Source organism: Myotis daubentonii, chromosome 17 (genome assembly GCF_963259705.1).
Source record: "Myotis daubentonii chromosome 17, mMyoDau2.1, whole genome shotgun sequence".
Lineage (NCBI taxonomy): Eukaryota > Metazoa > Chordata > Mammalia > Chiroptera > Vespertilionidae > Myotis > Myotis daubentonii.
Window position 1 is genome coordinate 47,696,907 of NC_081856.1, and position 17,015 is coordinate 47,713,921.

A 17,015-nucleotide genomic window follows, 5' to 3' on the forward strand; every position below is an offset into this window, starting at 1 on the left:
AACCCCTTAACTAAGTGCCAGGCGGGTAATTAATCACTTTAACTACGAACAATCATGCTTAAGCTACATAATCTTTACTCCCTGGAATGGAGATAAGAAACGCCCTAACCTTTGGAATAGAGATTGATAGGATTGGAATCAACTGGCATAAATACAGATGTAACAAGACAACTAGATACAGAACCTAGACACAGAACCTAGTGAGAGAACATGGCAAAAGATCCTGGACAGAAACTGGCCACAGAACCTAGAGACAGAACCTAGAGACAGAACATGGCAAAAGATCCTGGACAGAAACTGGCAACAGAACCTAGAGACAGAACCTAGCGAGAGAACCTGGCTGAAGATCCTAGAGACAGAACCTGGCTACAGAACCTGGATAGAACATGGCAAGAGAACCTGACTAGAACCTGGTGACTGAACCTGGCTGGAGAACCTGGACAGAACCTGGCTGGAGAACCTAGCGAGGGAACATGGCTACAGAAGCTGACTGGAGATCCTGACCAGAACTTGGCTAGAGATCCTGGCTAGGCTGCTGATCAACTGAACGCTGTCTCTGTGTCATTCCTTCTTCACCGACTCTGTTCACACCTTTGGGGACCCCTGGACCTGCTGGGATTGGACCCCAGCATCTTGTGTTGGGGAAGTATGGGTGGTGGCAAAACAATGGCACTGGCCAGCGCCCTCTGTGTGGCCAGTCAGCAGGCCGGATGGGACTTAGCAGTTCAACTTCACTAGTGGCAGCATGTGTGGTGGAAACTTACCCACCTGGCTTCCACGGGGTCTTCCCATGTGTAAGTAATAAAGGCTATGTCCTTCCCCTCTAGTCCCTGTCCCTGATATTTTAGGACTAGCAAAGAACAGCGTGGTGCTCCCAGGAATGGAGCTCTTATACCAAGGAATAATCCATAGGATATATATATATATATTATATGTTCTGGGGTTATATAAAAAATTGATTTTAAAGAGAGAGGAAGGGAGAGGGAAATAGAAACATCAGTGACAAGAGAGAATCATTGATCAGCTGCCTCCTGCATGCCCCCTACTGGGGATTGAGCCTGCAACCTGGGCATGTGTCCTGACCTGGTTCATGGTCGACGCTCAACCACTGAGCCACATCAGCCAGGCTATGTTACATATTTTTATAGAATTATACAAGTTTTTATGCACATTGTTGTGTGTGTGTATGAGGATTCAATGAGGTTAGCAGAAATTATGTTACCATTTTATATATGGTGTCAAAATGCTTCAAAATAGTTGAGTCTTGTGAAGTTATACAGCCAGTGTCAGTTTCATATGCAATATCATGACTCTAGATCATATTGTATAGAGGTTTTGCTTTGCATTTCAAATTCTCTCCTTCTAAGGAGTTAAATTTGTGCTCAAAATGTTTCACAAGAGATTGAATGACCTGCTTTAGGATTCCCAGTAGCCACCCAACAGTACTAAATTTTCTTGTGAATATAATTGTGTTGATGTTTTACATTCACATTTTACTATGTTTACATTTTTAAAACAATAGTAATTTAACATGAAAATGAAAATTTACATTTAAATTTTTATTCTCATTAATGAACTTCAAAAACTCTTCTCCAAGAGTGATATTTCTTCAAATATTTCTTTAATTCATCTCAGTTTATCTGCTCCCTAGTTTTGAGGTACTTTGTTTATATTCTTTTGTAGTATCAGTTGTTAAGTTGCCTTTAAGTTTCACCATCTTAGTTCTCATAACTAAGATGAGGAAAATAAGGAGTGCCTTTTGCTTTTTCAAAAAAAAAAAAAAAAAAGACATCAAACTAGATTATCTTCCTGGGAATGACAGTTCAAATTAATCAACTCTTTTTTCCCCCCTCACTGGCAGAGAGGGAGAGGGAGAGGGAGAATGAATGAATGAATGGGGGGAAAGATTGAGAGAGAGACAGCTGAAGTCAGCCAGTGCTCAGGAAGAGAGGGTGTGTTCCTCAAGCTCTGAAAAATCAAGTGCCTATGCGTTTAATTAGCAACATCTTGGTACTCTGTGCCTCATTTATATTCTCTTATTTGGTGTGTTACATTTCTGCCATTATCCTTGTGAAAGGAATTTTAGAGACAAAACAGGCAGGCTTAGGGAATAAAGAGGGTCCATGGAAGAGGAATGCATATGTGAAGTACAGCAGTATCTCTGGCCCAAGCAATTAAAGCAACTATAAGGTAGATCAAAAGCAGTCCTGACCTGAGCAGCTTGGAGAGCCATAAGGGGAAATAAAACATCTCCAGCGAGGACAACTGAGAGAGAGCCATAAAGGAAGAAATCAAAAGCAACTCCAACCTGAACAGAGAAGATGGATATGTGAAGGCTAGAGAAATGCCACAGGAGAAGGGGGAAGACATACATTCACGGAGGATAAAAAAAGTCACAGGATATGGGGAAGAAGGAAGCATTTTCACAGGGGATAGAGGAATGTTGTAAGATAAGGGGGAGAGGATAAGGGGTGAGGCACCACGTGGGCTTTGAGCTTTGAAGCAGAATGACCAGTGAGGAAAGCATGGGAGTCCTAAATTGAGGAAGGGTCCAATTAGAAAGCGTCAGGGTCAGACAAAGAGCATATAGAAACTGGAGACAAAGGGACATGAGACAGATTTTTAGATTTTAGATTTTTTTCCCATTAGAGAGAGAGAGAGAGCAGGCTTTCCCCCTGCCCAGATGGAGTTTGTATATGCTTCCAATAAACTTCTACATGTTTTATTAAAGAAGCCTTTACCAGTAAGTACTCCACGAATTTATGCTTCATCTTTGTTGGACAAGAACCCACGAGAAGAAAAGTCTGCACCCCGAGCCCCACGTTTCACTTGCTTCTACATTGCAGGAGAAAATAATTTAAACAATCAATTCAGTCAACTGGAGTAAGCAAAGCATGAAATCCTGGGGGAGAAAGCCTCTATACTCCAGTCCAGGGAGGGTGGCACCAGAGGAGCCCCCACACAAAGGGGTGGTTTCAGTCCTCCCACAGACACCCTGCACTCTCGGAAACTTATCTGTACAGATGACAAGCCCTTGTCTATGCAGCTGCAAGAAGCATGCGTGTGTCTACATTTCTCCAAGGGAAAAGGGAAACTTCCTTTGCCACGATCCAGAGCAATCCGTCTATTTTCGCAGAGCAAAACACAAGCCTTCCAAATGAGCCTCAAGTCACAGATTCTAGGTTTGTGCATCCCGCCGAGGTCAGATGGCTTAATCAGACATGGTTGGGGAGACTCCCTCACACCTTCCCACGGTGCTTCTGTTCCAAAGGCCTGCGAGAGGACGTGGACAGGGCTGCTTCCCACGGCGGGCACGGCTGCGTGGCAGCCCCACGCGGCGTTCGCGGCTCCAGTGGGTCCAGCGCGCTGCGCGGGCCGCTTCCAGCCCGAGCCGGGAGGCGGACGGTGCGGGCTGCTGGCCAACTGGGGATGCGAGGGCATCCGTGCGGCAGCGACCGGGCCCCGTCCAATGACCACATGGACTTTTCCTGTGAGTAAATAACCTGCCTGCTTGATTTTCATTCCCAAACGATCCCTGTTTGGTGACGTTTCGCCTGGCAGCGCCGTGGCCGCCGCCGCCCCCGCGGGCCTAGCTCGCCGCGCCTCGGCTCAGCTCTGCGGGTGGACCCGGGAGAACAGCGACCCCCCGGGGGCGCGGGCAGCTCCCCGCTAAGGCCGGGTCCCCCTCCCGCGATCGGCGGGCGCCAGCCTGGGGGGATCGCGCTGCCTCTGCCTCCTCCTCTCTGAGGTCGGAATCGGAGGAAGAGGAATCGGTGCAGTTCGCAGGGAAGGGAGGCCAGAGACAGCCGCCAGCCGCTATCCTACCGCCCTGGACAAATCCGTGTTTCTCTCCACCCTCTTCCCCCCCCCCCCCCGGCACCCCTAGTCATTCCTTCCCCAATTTCCTCACCAGTCTACTTAAGTCCTCGTATACATGGTTTTGATCAGTTTCCCCACAGTTTCAGCGTTGTGTATCTCTGTTCCAAAATCCCACCCCACCGGCGCCTGCACCCTTTGCCAAGTGTGGGTGGCGGGGCCCCGGGTGCCTGCCCTCGGGACCACCCACGCACTTCCTTCTGCTCGGCTGTTCGCAGCAGGTGCAGCGGGCGGGAGAGGGGGTCTGCGCAGAGCTGGAGCCTCGAGCCGGCCAGAGCAGGGGAGAGCGCAGACTCGGGACCTGGGAGCCTGGGGGGCGGTGTGGGAGCAGAGTCCGGGGTAAAGGGCTGAACTGAACCCCAGGCGGAGAGCCGGCGGCGATGGGGGTAGCTCTGGCTTTAAAAGGGCGGGGTGACTCCATGTATTCCTTATTTGATCCTTTGTGAACGCAAACTCCCTTCTCTCCCCCTCCCCCATCTACTCCCCCCCCCCCACTCCCCACCCCCTCCGCGCTCCTTACAGGATCCTGGACTGTGGGCGGCTGGGGAGCGCTCGCTGGGATGCAGCCTCGGAGGCTCCGGCTCGCCCAGCTGTGTCCTCTCGGCGCCGGAGCCCTGACACAGCTGGATTCGCTTAGCTGCTCTGCTAGGATTCGGAGCCAATTCAGCCGCGTTTGAAAAGGTAGCAGCGCCGAGATGCCTTTTCTTTCGTTTGTATTATTATTATTATTATTATTATTATTATTATTATTGTGCAATAAGCTGTCGTTTTGGCTTGGAGGGTCAGAGAAGAATCCACGACCTCGTTACTGTGTTTAATCTAGGAATTTCAAGTGGGGTTTCTCAGAATTTAAATGTGGTTCACCGAGTTGGTAATCAAGGTGGCAGATCTTCCAACATAGACCCTTTCCGTTTTATGTAATGAGAGACCCAAAGAAGCTCGGGCTTTTCTGTGATGCATAATCTGTATTCATTCCCTCTCTCCTCTCTCTGTCTCTTTCGCTCGCTCTCTCGCTCTCCCCCTCTCTCCTTCTCTCCCCCTCTCCCCCTCTCCTCCTCTCCCTCTCTCCTTCATTTGTATCATTGGGAAACTCGTCCAGGGCCACTGAAAAGTCAGGAAAGGTTGAAATCGGATTTTCCACGGATTCCTACTTGCAACGTCAAATAATATCGGGAAACATCGCCACCAAACAAGTATGAGGATATTATAGTGGAGAAGCAATTAACCCCTCCCCAAATACAAGGCGCCCGGGCAAAGGTGAGACCGGAAGGCAAGGAAGCCCTTTGGAGGAGAGCGATCTGGGGAGCGGCTGCAGGTGGGGTCCCAGCCCCCGAGCTTCAGTACCGGAGGGGATGGACAGCGTCTCCAGCCTGGGCTGCAGCCTCCGAGACCGAACTGCGCCGCCGCGGCCCCTGCTGCTGTCCTTGCCTCCGCCGGCAGCGGGGCTGCCTGCCCCTCGCATCTAAAAGGCGGCGCCTCCCCATAACCCCTCGTCCCCCCTCTCCTTCTAAGTAGAGGAAAAACAACAACGCTTCTTACCCACCTGCTACAGCGACCATACGGGGCTCGGAGGAGTGCTCTTGTTGCACACATTCAACTCTCGGCAGCAACTTCAAAAATAATTCTCCTGGGGGCCTGGGAGACATGCAAACAGAGGAGTGAAGTCCAAGTTCTTTGAGGCTCTGGGAAGTCATGGGCTCTGCAGTGAGGATCGAGGTGCTCAAAGGCCCCCACTTTTTGGAATAAACAATGCTCACGAGAGGAGGCCCCTGCTTTTGGATATACTGGTAGCTTTGTGAGAGGAGGTTCCAGAACTATTCAGAATCCCACGTTAGAGAAACGAACAGGCATCTAATTCTTTCAGTGGGCAGGTAAGTGATAACACTTTTTTTTCCTGCTTATTTACAACCCTACTTTTTCAAGAATTTCGCAGAAAGATATATACAGTATTATTTCTCCTTGTGGATGAAGTAGATAAACAATTTGATTTTTAAATAATTGTTCCTGCATCATGGTCTTTGAAAATCTCTTGCCTAATAACCTAGTTGAATATTTTTATTGTTGAATATTTTATTTCTCTGAAGTCCCTTATATGACAAAACTATTAAAGAATTTATATTGGGTTATATAATTACAGTAAAGTCTTTCTTGTGTGTGTTTTATATTCCTGGCCTAACATACTTTTAAATTTATGTATGTCTTGGTTTTCCAAAATCTGGACTTTCATTAAGAGGGGTTTTTTTTTATCTTGTCTGTGTTACATAGTATGAAAAATTCAAAAAGTATCAAGTAGAGATTGTTTAACCACTCCATCTATTATATTTTAGATGATTATAATTTGCCAAACAATGCACAGGAACAAACGCATGTATGCATACACACCTGATTCCTCTTTCCACCTGAACACCCAAGTACTAGTATACCTACACCTGTAGAATCTTAACTAAAAAATACACACATTTTTACTTAGTGTGGTCTTTCCTGCCTTTTAAAGCTTAAGACTGCTTGCTCAAAATGCATTTGCCAGAAAGCAGAAAGTGAGAAGCTTTAATGTGCCTTTTTTAAAAAATTATATATATATATACACACACACACACACATACATATACACACTAGAGGCCCGGTGCATGAAAATTCGTGCACTTGAGATGGGGGGGGGTCACTCAGCCCGCCTGCACCCTCTGGAAGTCCAGAACCCCTCTGGGGTTGTCTGACTGACAGCTTAAGCTGCAGTTGGACATCCTTAGCACTGCCTGCTGCGGAGGCAGGAGAGGCTCCCGCCACCACTGGTGCACTTGCAACCATCAGCCCAGCTTGTGGCTGAGCAGTAATCCCCCGTGGGAGCGCACTGACCACCAGGGTACAGCTCCTGCATTGAGCATCTGCCCCTTCGTAGTCAGTGCGTGTCATAGCGATTGGCCGTTCCTGGTTGCTCTGCCATTAGGGTCAATTTGCATATTATCCTTTTATTATATAGGAGATATATATATATATATATTGATTTCAGAGAGAAAGGGAAAGGGAGTGAGAGATAGAAAACTCAATGATGAGAGAGAATCATTGATTGGCTGCCTCCAGCACTCCCCCTACTGGGGTTCAAGCCAGCAACTCGGGCATGTGCCCTTTTCCAGAATCAAACCCAGGACCCTTCAGTCTGCAGCCTGACACTTCATCCACGGAGCCAGACCAGCTAGGGCTTCAGTGTGCCTTTTTGGAGAGCTGGGTTTTTATAGCATTCTGACTTAGTTCTATAAAATAAACCTGTCACTAAAATCCAGAAACGTGATAGAGGAAAATAGGTTCTTGACAGACCATAAACTTTAAAGTGTTCATTAAATCTGTTTTTGTTGATTCTGATTTCTGGCGTCTTCCCCTAGAGCTTTAAAACTACCATCTTTCATAGTGACCTTGATAAGCATTTGGCTTTAATAAAAAGGCCTCATTTAGGTAAAAGAAGTTACACAGATTTATAGCCTTTGCCTGACACTTCACTAAGGGCTCCATCAATTCTAGTGCACACATTCAGTTCTGTGGAGAGTGCTGACTTGCAAGGCTGGACTTTTACAATCATGGAAGCACATATGATGCTATCTGCATAACCAGCACTGTGGAAAGAGTTTGCCCCTGTGAAAAACTACAGTTCCTTAGTTTTTTTCTTTTAATTTGTAGGTCACAGCTAAACGATAATGAAGTACTCCTAATACATACCCATACATACATACCTTCCTTCTCAGTTTCAGCACAAAAGTCCCGAGCCAGGAAAGATGGTATTTGTTGGTAGGTTGATGGGCCCTTGTTTTGAATTGGCCGAGAGTAGCAATTACACTCGGAGGGAAGAAAATCCTTCTTCACTGGCACTTACCATTGACCACGAGCCTGCTTGTTTAGCAGAAAGGGAGCCGGGACGTCTGTCATTGAGCTGTCTGGGGACTGTATTGCTGTTTATAGGTCAGAAATGACCATCGCCCTAGCCAGTCTGGCTCAGTGGAAAGAGCATCGGCCTGCAGACTGAAGGGTCCCAGGTTTGATTCCAGTCAAGGACACATGCCCGGGTGGCAGGCTCAATCCCCAGGGAGGGGCTGTGAGGGAGGCAGCTGATCAATGATTCTCTCTCATCATTGATGTTTCTCTCTATCTCTCCTTCTTCCTTCCTCTCTGAAATAAACAAAAAAAAAATAAAATAAAAGAGAAATGACCATCATCTGAGGATTTGGATTCCTTCCTAGGAGACCTATGATGTGCTCCTAATACAACATGATTTTTTTTCTAACCCGAGAGATGTGAAAATGAAACTGCCTCATGAAATAATTAATGATGCTTTAAGAGACGGATGGTATATTGTTAGACCGATATTTTGGTCGTCAATTAACATAGACTCTCGTGGCTGGCACCTCATAAAAATGAAAGCAGAAAATGAATTCTAGGAAGCATCCTGTGGGTATGTGGCCACGGTGACCCTCTAGTGGTACAGGGGGCAGGCTTCCCCTATGTGTGCGTGAAATGGCACGAAGTAAAAGTTATCTTTGCCTAAATCCTTTGGAGATTTAGTCACAGAAATTAATAACTCGAATTCACCCTTCCAAGCTCAGGCAAAGTGCACGGAAGCTCATAACAATCATTATCTTTGCAGAAATGTCATTCCCATCGAGATAGAGTTTGGTCAATCAATTTAATGCCCACCTAGATGCTAATCTCTAAGTGCTTCCTCCCCAAGAAGAGTGGGTGTTAATGTTAGCAAACCTTTTTTTGCACACAATCACTTGTGTTTAAAGTTAAATCAGTGCTTTATTCCAGGATATTCAGATCCCAGAAACTGCGTGATAGTTATTTTGGCCCATTAGGGAAAACGGACCATTGAGGTCTGCAGAGACCTAGACACAGTAATTCAGCATCCCCTCCCTGGGTGAGGGCAGTGGTGGTGCTGACACTGCTTTGTTGGTCAGAGGTTGTTGACCTTTGCTTACATTTGAGATGCAAAGGAGAAAGGTGACATAGGATTGCATACACAGGAAATGTAAAGTGTATATAGGACCAGAGGATAATCAGAAATGAGCCCTGGGATCCATCCAATTGCTTTTATTTATTTATTTATTTACAAGAAATGGTGTGTGGCAAGTGGGACAGGGAGTTCTGGCCTGAATCTTTAAATTATAAAATATTATAAAAACAACCTCTTGTTTAACGTTTTGTGTAGATCATCTGAATATTAACTGGATATTTCTAATGTCATTACTGAGACCTACAGATCATATTGGATTTCAATGTCCAGAGTTTGCCTTAGAAATTTTGGGGTGATTTGAATCAAGGTATGTGTCTATCAAAAAATATAAAAGTATGAGATGATAATTACTAGAATTGAAGAAGGCCCTCAGTAACTGACTTTTATTTTTATGTCATTTTAAAGATGTAAATTCCTCACCCAATTCTAATGAGCAAGGTAAAAGCTACTAGTGAAGAAGAGCATGTTGTAACCTAGAAATGATTTTTATAGTCATCTCAGCTCCCCAGAACCCTGTACAATGAGTCATAGAATAGCACTCAAATGCTATTCTTATTTACTATTTTCTTCTTGTTTAGTGAAGGTGAATGAGTTATACAGGGAGTGTGCTCAAAGAGACGACATGCTGCGGGATAAAATATGTTACCTATCATCATGTAGCAGAACGAGTGCTGTTTGACAGTCCAAACATTAGGATTCTTGAGTGCTTGTCATTATATCTTAGGCAAATCACTGGACCCGATAAACTTAACTTTTCTTCTGTAACAGGGGATACTGTCCGTACAGATTAAGGTACAATTCTAATATGACGTCTAAATCTTTGTGGGATGAATGAGCGAATGCCTACTGTGTGAAATATTGGAGAACCCCAATAGAATGCTTTTGAGAGAGTTTTGGAAACGGAAGTGCGAGATCTTTAAGTTATAAGTAATCTTTAGTAGCATTCATTTATTCCCTCATCAAAAACCTCCCTACTGATTACAATATGTGGGCATGCCTCTTCTATTTAAGAACTCTCAGTATAGACAATATGTTTTCTGTGCTAATTTGTCATCAATTTTCTTATGTCTCTTAATGGATTACATATTTTAATGCAGGTAGAAGCTGGTTTAAGAATATTTATTATTGCCCTGCCGGTGTGGGTCAGTGGTTGATCGTCAGCCTATGAACCAGGAGGCCACGGTTTGATTTACTGTAAGGGCATATGCCTGGGTTGCAGGCTTAATCCCCAGTAGGGGACTTGCAGAAGGCAGCCAATCAATGATTCGCTCTCTCTCTCCTTCTCCCTTCTTCTCTTCCCACCAGTTACATTATTTTGGGGAATACTGTCAAAAATACTGACAACTGCTAAAGATTTTAAAAGAAATTGTTGTGAGAAATAAGCAACTCTATTACACACACTTTAATTATTTGTGTGAAAATTAAATTTCTTGAAATTTTATCCAAATTTTATTTTTCTGAACTTGTTTTCTTGCACATGCATAAAAGAAGTATAATCATAGAATAAACAATTGAGTGAAGCCTAGAAATCATTTACATTATTTACACAAGCATTGAAAACCCCCAATAGCCTATTTTTTTCCCCCCCTGAACAGAATTAACAAATCTCAAAATGAATGCAGTTTCTTCTCTCATTGTGTAGTTCCGGAATATTTTCATAAGAACTTTACTTCAGTGTGCTTAGCTGAGCCAAATCGTTGTGCTTTTACAGGTTTATCAAGGATACTTATTAAGAGATTGAGACCTAGGAGCAAGATGGCACTCAAATAGATAGAAGTTCTGAGCATCAATCTAAAACTATAACTATTCTTAATGAACACAAAGGCTGAACACTGGGAACAAGGCTGACATGTGGCCAAAAAAAATATTTGGCATCTGATGAATTACTTAGCATTTCTTTTTGTAAAGAATAAAAGCTTTCTGGCTTCTAACAAAGAGTTTGTGAGTGTGTGGCAGTATTTTGAACAAGGAGATCATTTATAAATGCAGTCTTTATATTTAGAAAATGATTACGGGATGCAGCTGCAGGTTTTAATGACTTTTAATAAAGCACGTTATAAAGTGAGTTAGCAATGAATGTTTAACAGATGATGCTAATTAAACACATTACAGAACATCATTACATCTACATGTTAAATTGTTAAAGCAATATACATGTTTCTATAATACCAGGGGTTTTGACATTTTCGAGGGTATTTTGAAAGGAAGTTCAAGGCAGGTTAAATTTTAATGAATGGGATGAGTGTATCTACTAGCTCCGGGAAACCAATAAAATTTTATTTATTTAAGTAATAAAGAAGCTGAACGCTCTTTCAATTTATACAGTATCTAGAATTATAAAACAAGATTCATGTATTAACATATGAAGATACACTTCAACCATTTTAAATTCTTAAGTCTTTCATAAATAAAAGTGAATTTTGCTTTGTAGAAAAAAATAGTTTGTTAGAAATAATCTGAGTTCAATACTTGGCTTTGCTGGCATTGCCAGAACTCAGTCATAAACGAAATTTCAAATCAAGTGGTCAGAATACTGATGAACAGAAGCAAACACAACTCATAACTCACCGTGTCTGTTCGTGTAAGTAGGCTACCTCAGCGTGCAGCATGATACAATTTAGATTACTTTCCCCCCTCCCTCCAGTAGAAATGACTTTTAAAGACTAAGCTTGGTCTCTGATCTCAAGAAGGTTGGCGTCTATGAAGACAAAGCCAGGATCTTTAGAATCGCAAGGTGGAGTTGGAAATGTAGTCACAGATTATCAGGTTAGGAAATTGACTCTGAGAACATTTCTGGAATTTGTTAAAAGATTCAAATTTAGTTTATGACTGAGTTGAAATAGAGCTGTAAATTATGGTTTAATCAGTGATGATACTCCAAGAACAGTAAAGGACAACTGAATACTGTTCAATGAATATCTCTTTATGGATCCATGGTTCAGGGTAAACTAGTAACCTAGGATGTGGAGAAGGTAGAGAAGTGGTAAGTTCTAAGTCTTCCAGAATTTCAAGCAAATGAGATTGAATGTCCATCATAGATGCAGCTAGGGATAACAAGGTTGTTGTTGTTGTTTTTTTAACTTTGTATTTGTTTTTAAATATAGACTCAAAAGAAGTTGCAGAGATTCTTTATTTTTTTAAAAAAATTTATGTTTATTTGTCGATAGTACTATAGATGTCTCCATTTCCCCTCCCCGCATTGACCTCCTCCCTCTCTCCCCCTCCCCCCCCTCCCCCCGCCAGGCCGACTGCACTAACATGAAGCCTTCACTCAACTTCCCCAATGGTAACATCTTACATAATTATCGTACAGCAATATAACCAGGAATTTCTATTGGCACATTGTCAGATAGATTATAAATCTTACTAAGAGTTCTTCAGTTTTTTAAAAAATATATTTTATTGATATTTTGCAGAGAGGAAGGGAGAAGGATAGAGAGTTAGAAACATCAATCAGCTGCCTCCTGCACACCTCCTACTGAGGATGTGCCCGCAACCAAGGTACATGACTTGACTGGAATCGAACCTGGGACCTTTCAGTCTGCAGACCGATGCTCTATCCACTGAGCCAAACCGGTTAGGGCAGAGTTCTTCAGTTTTTATCTGAAGTTATATGTGTATGGCATTTTATGTACTTTATGCCATGTATACATTTGCCATCACAATTAAGATAGAGAATAATTTTATCACCACAATAGACTTCCTTGTTCTGACTCTTAAGAGTGTGGTCTACTCCCCAATTTCCTGGAAAACACAAATCTATTCTCCATCTCTAGAGTTCTGTTATTTTGAGATTGTTCTGTAAACAGATTCATACAGTATATAATCTTTTGAGATTGTCTTTTGTTTTTCCATACAACACAAGGCCTTTGAGACCCATCAACATTGTTGCATGTGCCAGAAGGTTATTTTCATTGTTAAACAGAAACAGTATTGCATGATGTGCCTGTACTGTTTTGTGGGCTTATCTAACAAAATTGAAGGACATTTGGGTTGTTTCCAGTTTGGGGCTACTATGAATAATGGCGCTTTGAACATTCACATCTAGGTAGTTTGTTATGAGGTACTAGATAAGCAGAACATTTTCCTATAAATGCACCTGAACACTGAACAGCAAAGGGCAATTAAACAAAGGATTTGGGACAAGTAATAATCGTTTTAAACTCTGGCATTCCATTAATGAAGATTGTTTTATACCATTTACTTTTGCTCTAAGAGCACTAGGCACACAACAAAACTTTTCTAAGAATCAAGGCAAAAGTTTAAACAATTCAATAAAGCTCCCACACAATTATTGATTTTTCTAAGAAGACATTTTAGTTAATGCTCTGGCCGGGAATTGAACCGTGACCTCCTGGTTCATAGGTCAACGCTCAACCACTGAGCCACACCGGCTGGGCTATTGAGCACCTGTTGATGGTTATTGGCTTCTTCAGATAAATGTCTATAAATTTGGGGGAGGGGGCATTTTTAAGTAGGATGTTTGTCTTTTTGTTAATGAGTTGTAAGAGTTCTCAATAAATTTTGTGTATTAGAACTTTATCAGATACATGATTTGAAAATATCTTCTTCCATTATATGGGTTGTTTATTTTGTGTGTGTGTTTTCTTCATTTTGTTGTTGATAATGTCCTCTGAAGCACAAAAAATTTTGAATAAAGTCCAATTTATCTATTGTATGTTTTTTTGTTGTTGTTGCATGTGAGGTTGGTGCCATAAATAAGAGACCACTGCCTAACCCAAGATAACAGGATTCCTATCTATGTTTCGCTCCATTAGTTGTACAGTTTTCGTTCTTACATTTAGGTATTTGATCTATTTTGAGAAAATTTCTGTATATGCTGTGTTGTACGGGCCACTGTCATTCTTCCTCATGTAGATAACTAGTTGTCCCAGCACCATTCCTTGAAGAAAATATTCTTTTGTCATTTAATCATCTTGGCATGTTGTTTAAAATCACTGGCCATAGATGTAAGGATTTGTTTTGATGCTGTCCATTTTATTCATTGATCTAGATGTCTGTTCTCATCCCATTACTGAACAGTTTTATCACTGCATTTTGAAATGGGAAAGTATGGGGACCATTAACAGAGCTGGCCCAAATTTAAAAATAAAATTGAAAATTGATTTACCTAAAAGAAATGTTTTCTTTTATTTTAATATATGGTACCTTCCTATTATTTGCCTTGAAAATTCAGTGTGCTGAAACTATCAATGTCACTTTTGCTACAATGTCCCTGTTTTTACTATGAGTTGATTTTATAGTGAACTGAATAATCTTTTAAGAATTATTATGCAACTTGCAGTTTTAGAGAATTGTAGATTTCAATCATTCACAGGTTTGGTAATTAAAATATAAAATGCAAAATTGGTTCCAGTGTTCATATCTTTTGTCTTGTTAATCCGCACCCAAGGATATTTTTCCATTGATTTGTAGAGAGAGTGGAAGGCAGGGGGAGAGAGTGGAAGGGAGGAAGAGAGAGAGAAGCATCCATGATGGATGTAAGAGAGACACATCAATTGTTTGCCTTCCACACAAGCGTCCCAACCAGGGCTGGAAAGGAGCCTGCAACCCTGGTACGTGCCCTTGACCAGAATTGAACCCAGGACCCTTCAGTTGCTGGCCAGTAATCTTTCCCCTGAGCCAAACTGGCCAGGGCCAGGTGTTCAGTATCTTGATTTTGATGAGAGTTTTAAATTGTACCCTTTAAATATATGCACTGTGTTATATATCAGTTAGCTTCACTAGAGCTGTTATAAAAATTAATTCCATTTGCTTCTCTGTACTTTTTAGAGATGAGACTACCAGAGTATTTAAAATAACCTATGTGGCGAGTATTACATTTCTATTTGAAAATCCTGATCTAGATCTAACTGCCATTTTTCAGGAAACATGGAGGACAAAAATAAGTTAGCACATCTGTATTCAGCATGGGGAGCGTTTAGGACAATGACTAGGCTTTTTCCAGAAGCATATGGCAAGAGAAACTATAATTACAAAGGCACATAAGAAAAATAGCAACCCGGTGCAACATGTGACTTTCTTTGATTTTACAGTTCTCTTTGTTTAGCTCTCTTGAAGACACTGTGTTCTCTCTCTCCCGCCCACCTTCTTTTAGTACCTCCCTCTCTCATTTTAGTTTCCTCTATGAAACATTACTCCAGTCAGGCCCAGGAGCTTGTAATTAGGGTAGAGTCATTGGCTTTGTTTCTCGGCCTCCTGTTTCATACTCTATCGGTAAAGTCTGAAATTCTGCCTTGAGTTTACCTTTGCCTTTGCCTTCTCCCCTCCATGGCGATGCTAGCAGCCTCCTAATTGGTCCCCTGACTTCTTTTCTATCCATGACATTCTTAGGTTTATCTTCCAAAACACAAATCCCAGTCTTTACATGCCCTAACGACTAACCTTAGTTGGCTGTTCATAACCGACAGGCTAACTCCTTGGCATCCTGTGCCACGCTGTTTGCAAGCTGAGCCCGTCTGGCTCTACAATCTTATGTATAATCATTCCCCATGATATGTTCCAAAGCAACAATATCAACTCAGCGTGTGCTAAGCACTTTGCATGTCATATCTAATTTCATCTGTACGAGAATCCTGAAAGGTAGGTAATTATAATCTCCATTTTATACATGGGGAAACATGACACGTGTTTATTAAATTGGATCCTCAAGATGAAAATCTTGGCTACATAGTCAGGATTCACATGAACTGCTGTGCTAATCTGCCAGTCCCTAACATTTAATGGAATTCCTCCCTCTCGTTCTCCCTTCCTTCTGTTACGCTCTTGGACTTCATGACAGGAAATTAATTCATGATACTACTTCCTACCTGTCAGTATCCCGACAGGAATCCAGATCACTGAAATAGGTAATTTGAAGAAAGTTTAAGAAAAAATCTTATGTACAAAGTCTGGGCGAGATATGGAAAAACAGCAAGAACTTGTAGTTTCCCACTGGAAGGCACCTGAAGGGGCAGGCTGTAGATGGGAGCACTCACCTTGTCCCAGACATGGTGATTTTATGCAGAGGGCTGCCTGCCAGGACTTGTGTGTCCCCAGAGAGGAATTTAGCCACCCCACGGACTTCGTAATCAGGGCACATGAGATTTTGGAGATATTTCTTAAACCTTAACTCTCAAGCTACTCAACAATTACTTTCTTATTCCTCAATCATCTACTGAATAGTTTAGTTTGAGTGTTGTACTTGAATCTCCTTAAGTACTCCTTATATTTTTTGGTTCGAATGCCCTCCATCTCCTCTAACAGCTGTAATTTGGTAAAACCCCATTTTGTTAAAAATTTTCCTCCCTCTAGATTTTTATTGGATTCTGCTATTCATGATAGGCTCTTAAAGCTCAGTTCTGCCTGTTAAGCAAAACCAATAAAAATGATGGAGCTCCTCTAGGCCAGAAGGTTGTCAGTCTTTTGTTGAAACATTAAAGAAGACATTGTGTGCACAGTTGCCTTAACTATAAATTCTGAAGTACTCCCAGGCTCAGGGGATAGAGGAGACTGTTTCGTTAAAAGTCCCAGAGCCTCCCCTAGCCGGTTTGGCTCAGTGGATAGAGCATAGGCCTGCAGACTTAGGGTCCCAGCTTCGATTCCAGTCAAGGGCACATGCCCAGGTGGCAGGCTCGATCCCCAGTAGGGGGCATGCAGTGATTCTCTCTCATTATTGATGTTTCTCTCTCTCCCTCTCTCTTCCTCTCTGAAATAAAAATATATGTAAAGCTGAAAAAAAGAAGTTCCAGTGCCTCTGAGAACCGTACTCTCCACATTATAAGTGGACTGATTCTCACTCCTTGGCTTTCACTCTCTGGTCCCAAAGCTTTCCCAGGCCAGGTAGAAAAAAATCCCGCGCTTGTCCTTATCCCAGACGCCATTAACATTTAAAGCCACAGTCTCTAGGTCTGATGCTTTTAGAAGCTGCTTTTCCTAGGACAGGGCTGGGGGTTGGTTTGTGGTTGGTGAGGAAGCCAGTTGGCATGCTGTTCACTGGAGTTGCTAAGTCCTTTGAAATGGTAGGACACATTTATATGAAAATAGATCAAGAATCAATGCCATCATTGCCCTAGCTGGTTTGGCTCAGTGGATAGAGCGTCAGCCTGTGAACTGAAGGGTCCCAGGTTCGATTCTGTTC

General features: G+C 42.6%; 1 protein-coding gene across 5 annotated transcripts in view; it reads left to right on the forward strand.

Annotated features, from left to right (window-relative positions):
• Positions 1 to 17,015, forward strand: part of SNTG1 (syntrophin gamma 1) — a 121,025-nt gene that overhangs the window by 3,534 nt on the left and 100,476 nt on the right. For 4 of the 5 annotated variants that reach the window (XM_059672270.1, XM_059672268.1, XM_059672273.1 and 1 more), the window contains exons 1-3: positions 3,082 to 3,490; positions 4,399 to 4,557; positions 4,976 to 5,747. The gene's annotated coding sequence lies outside the window, so the exon portion shown is untranslated. Of the gene's footprint in view, positions 1 to 3,081; positions 3,491 to 4,398; positions 4,558 to 4,975; positions 5,748 to 17,015 lie in introns of those variants that run through there. The other variant, XM_059672269.1, reaches the window with a different exon arrangement.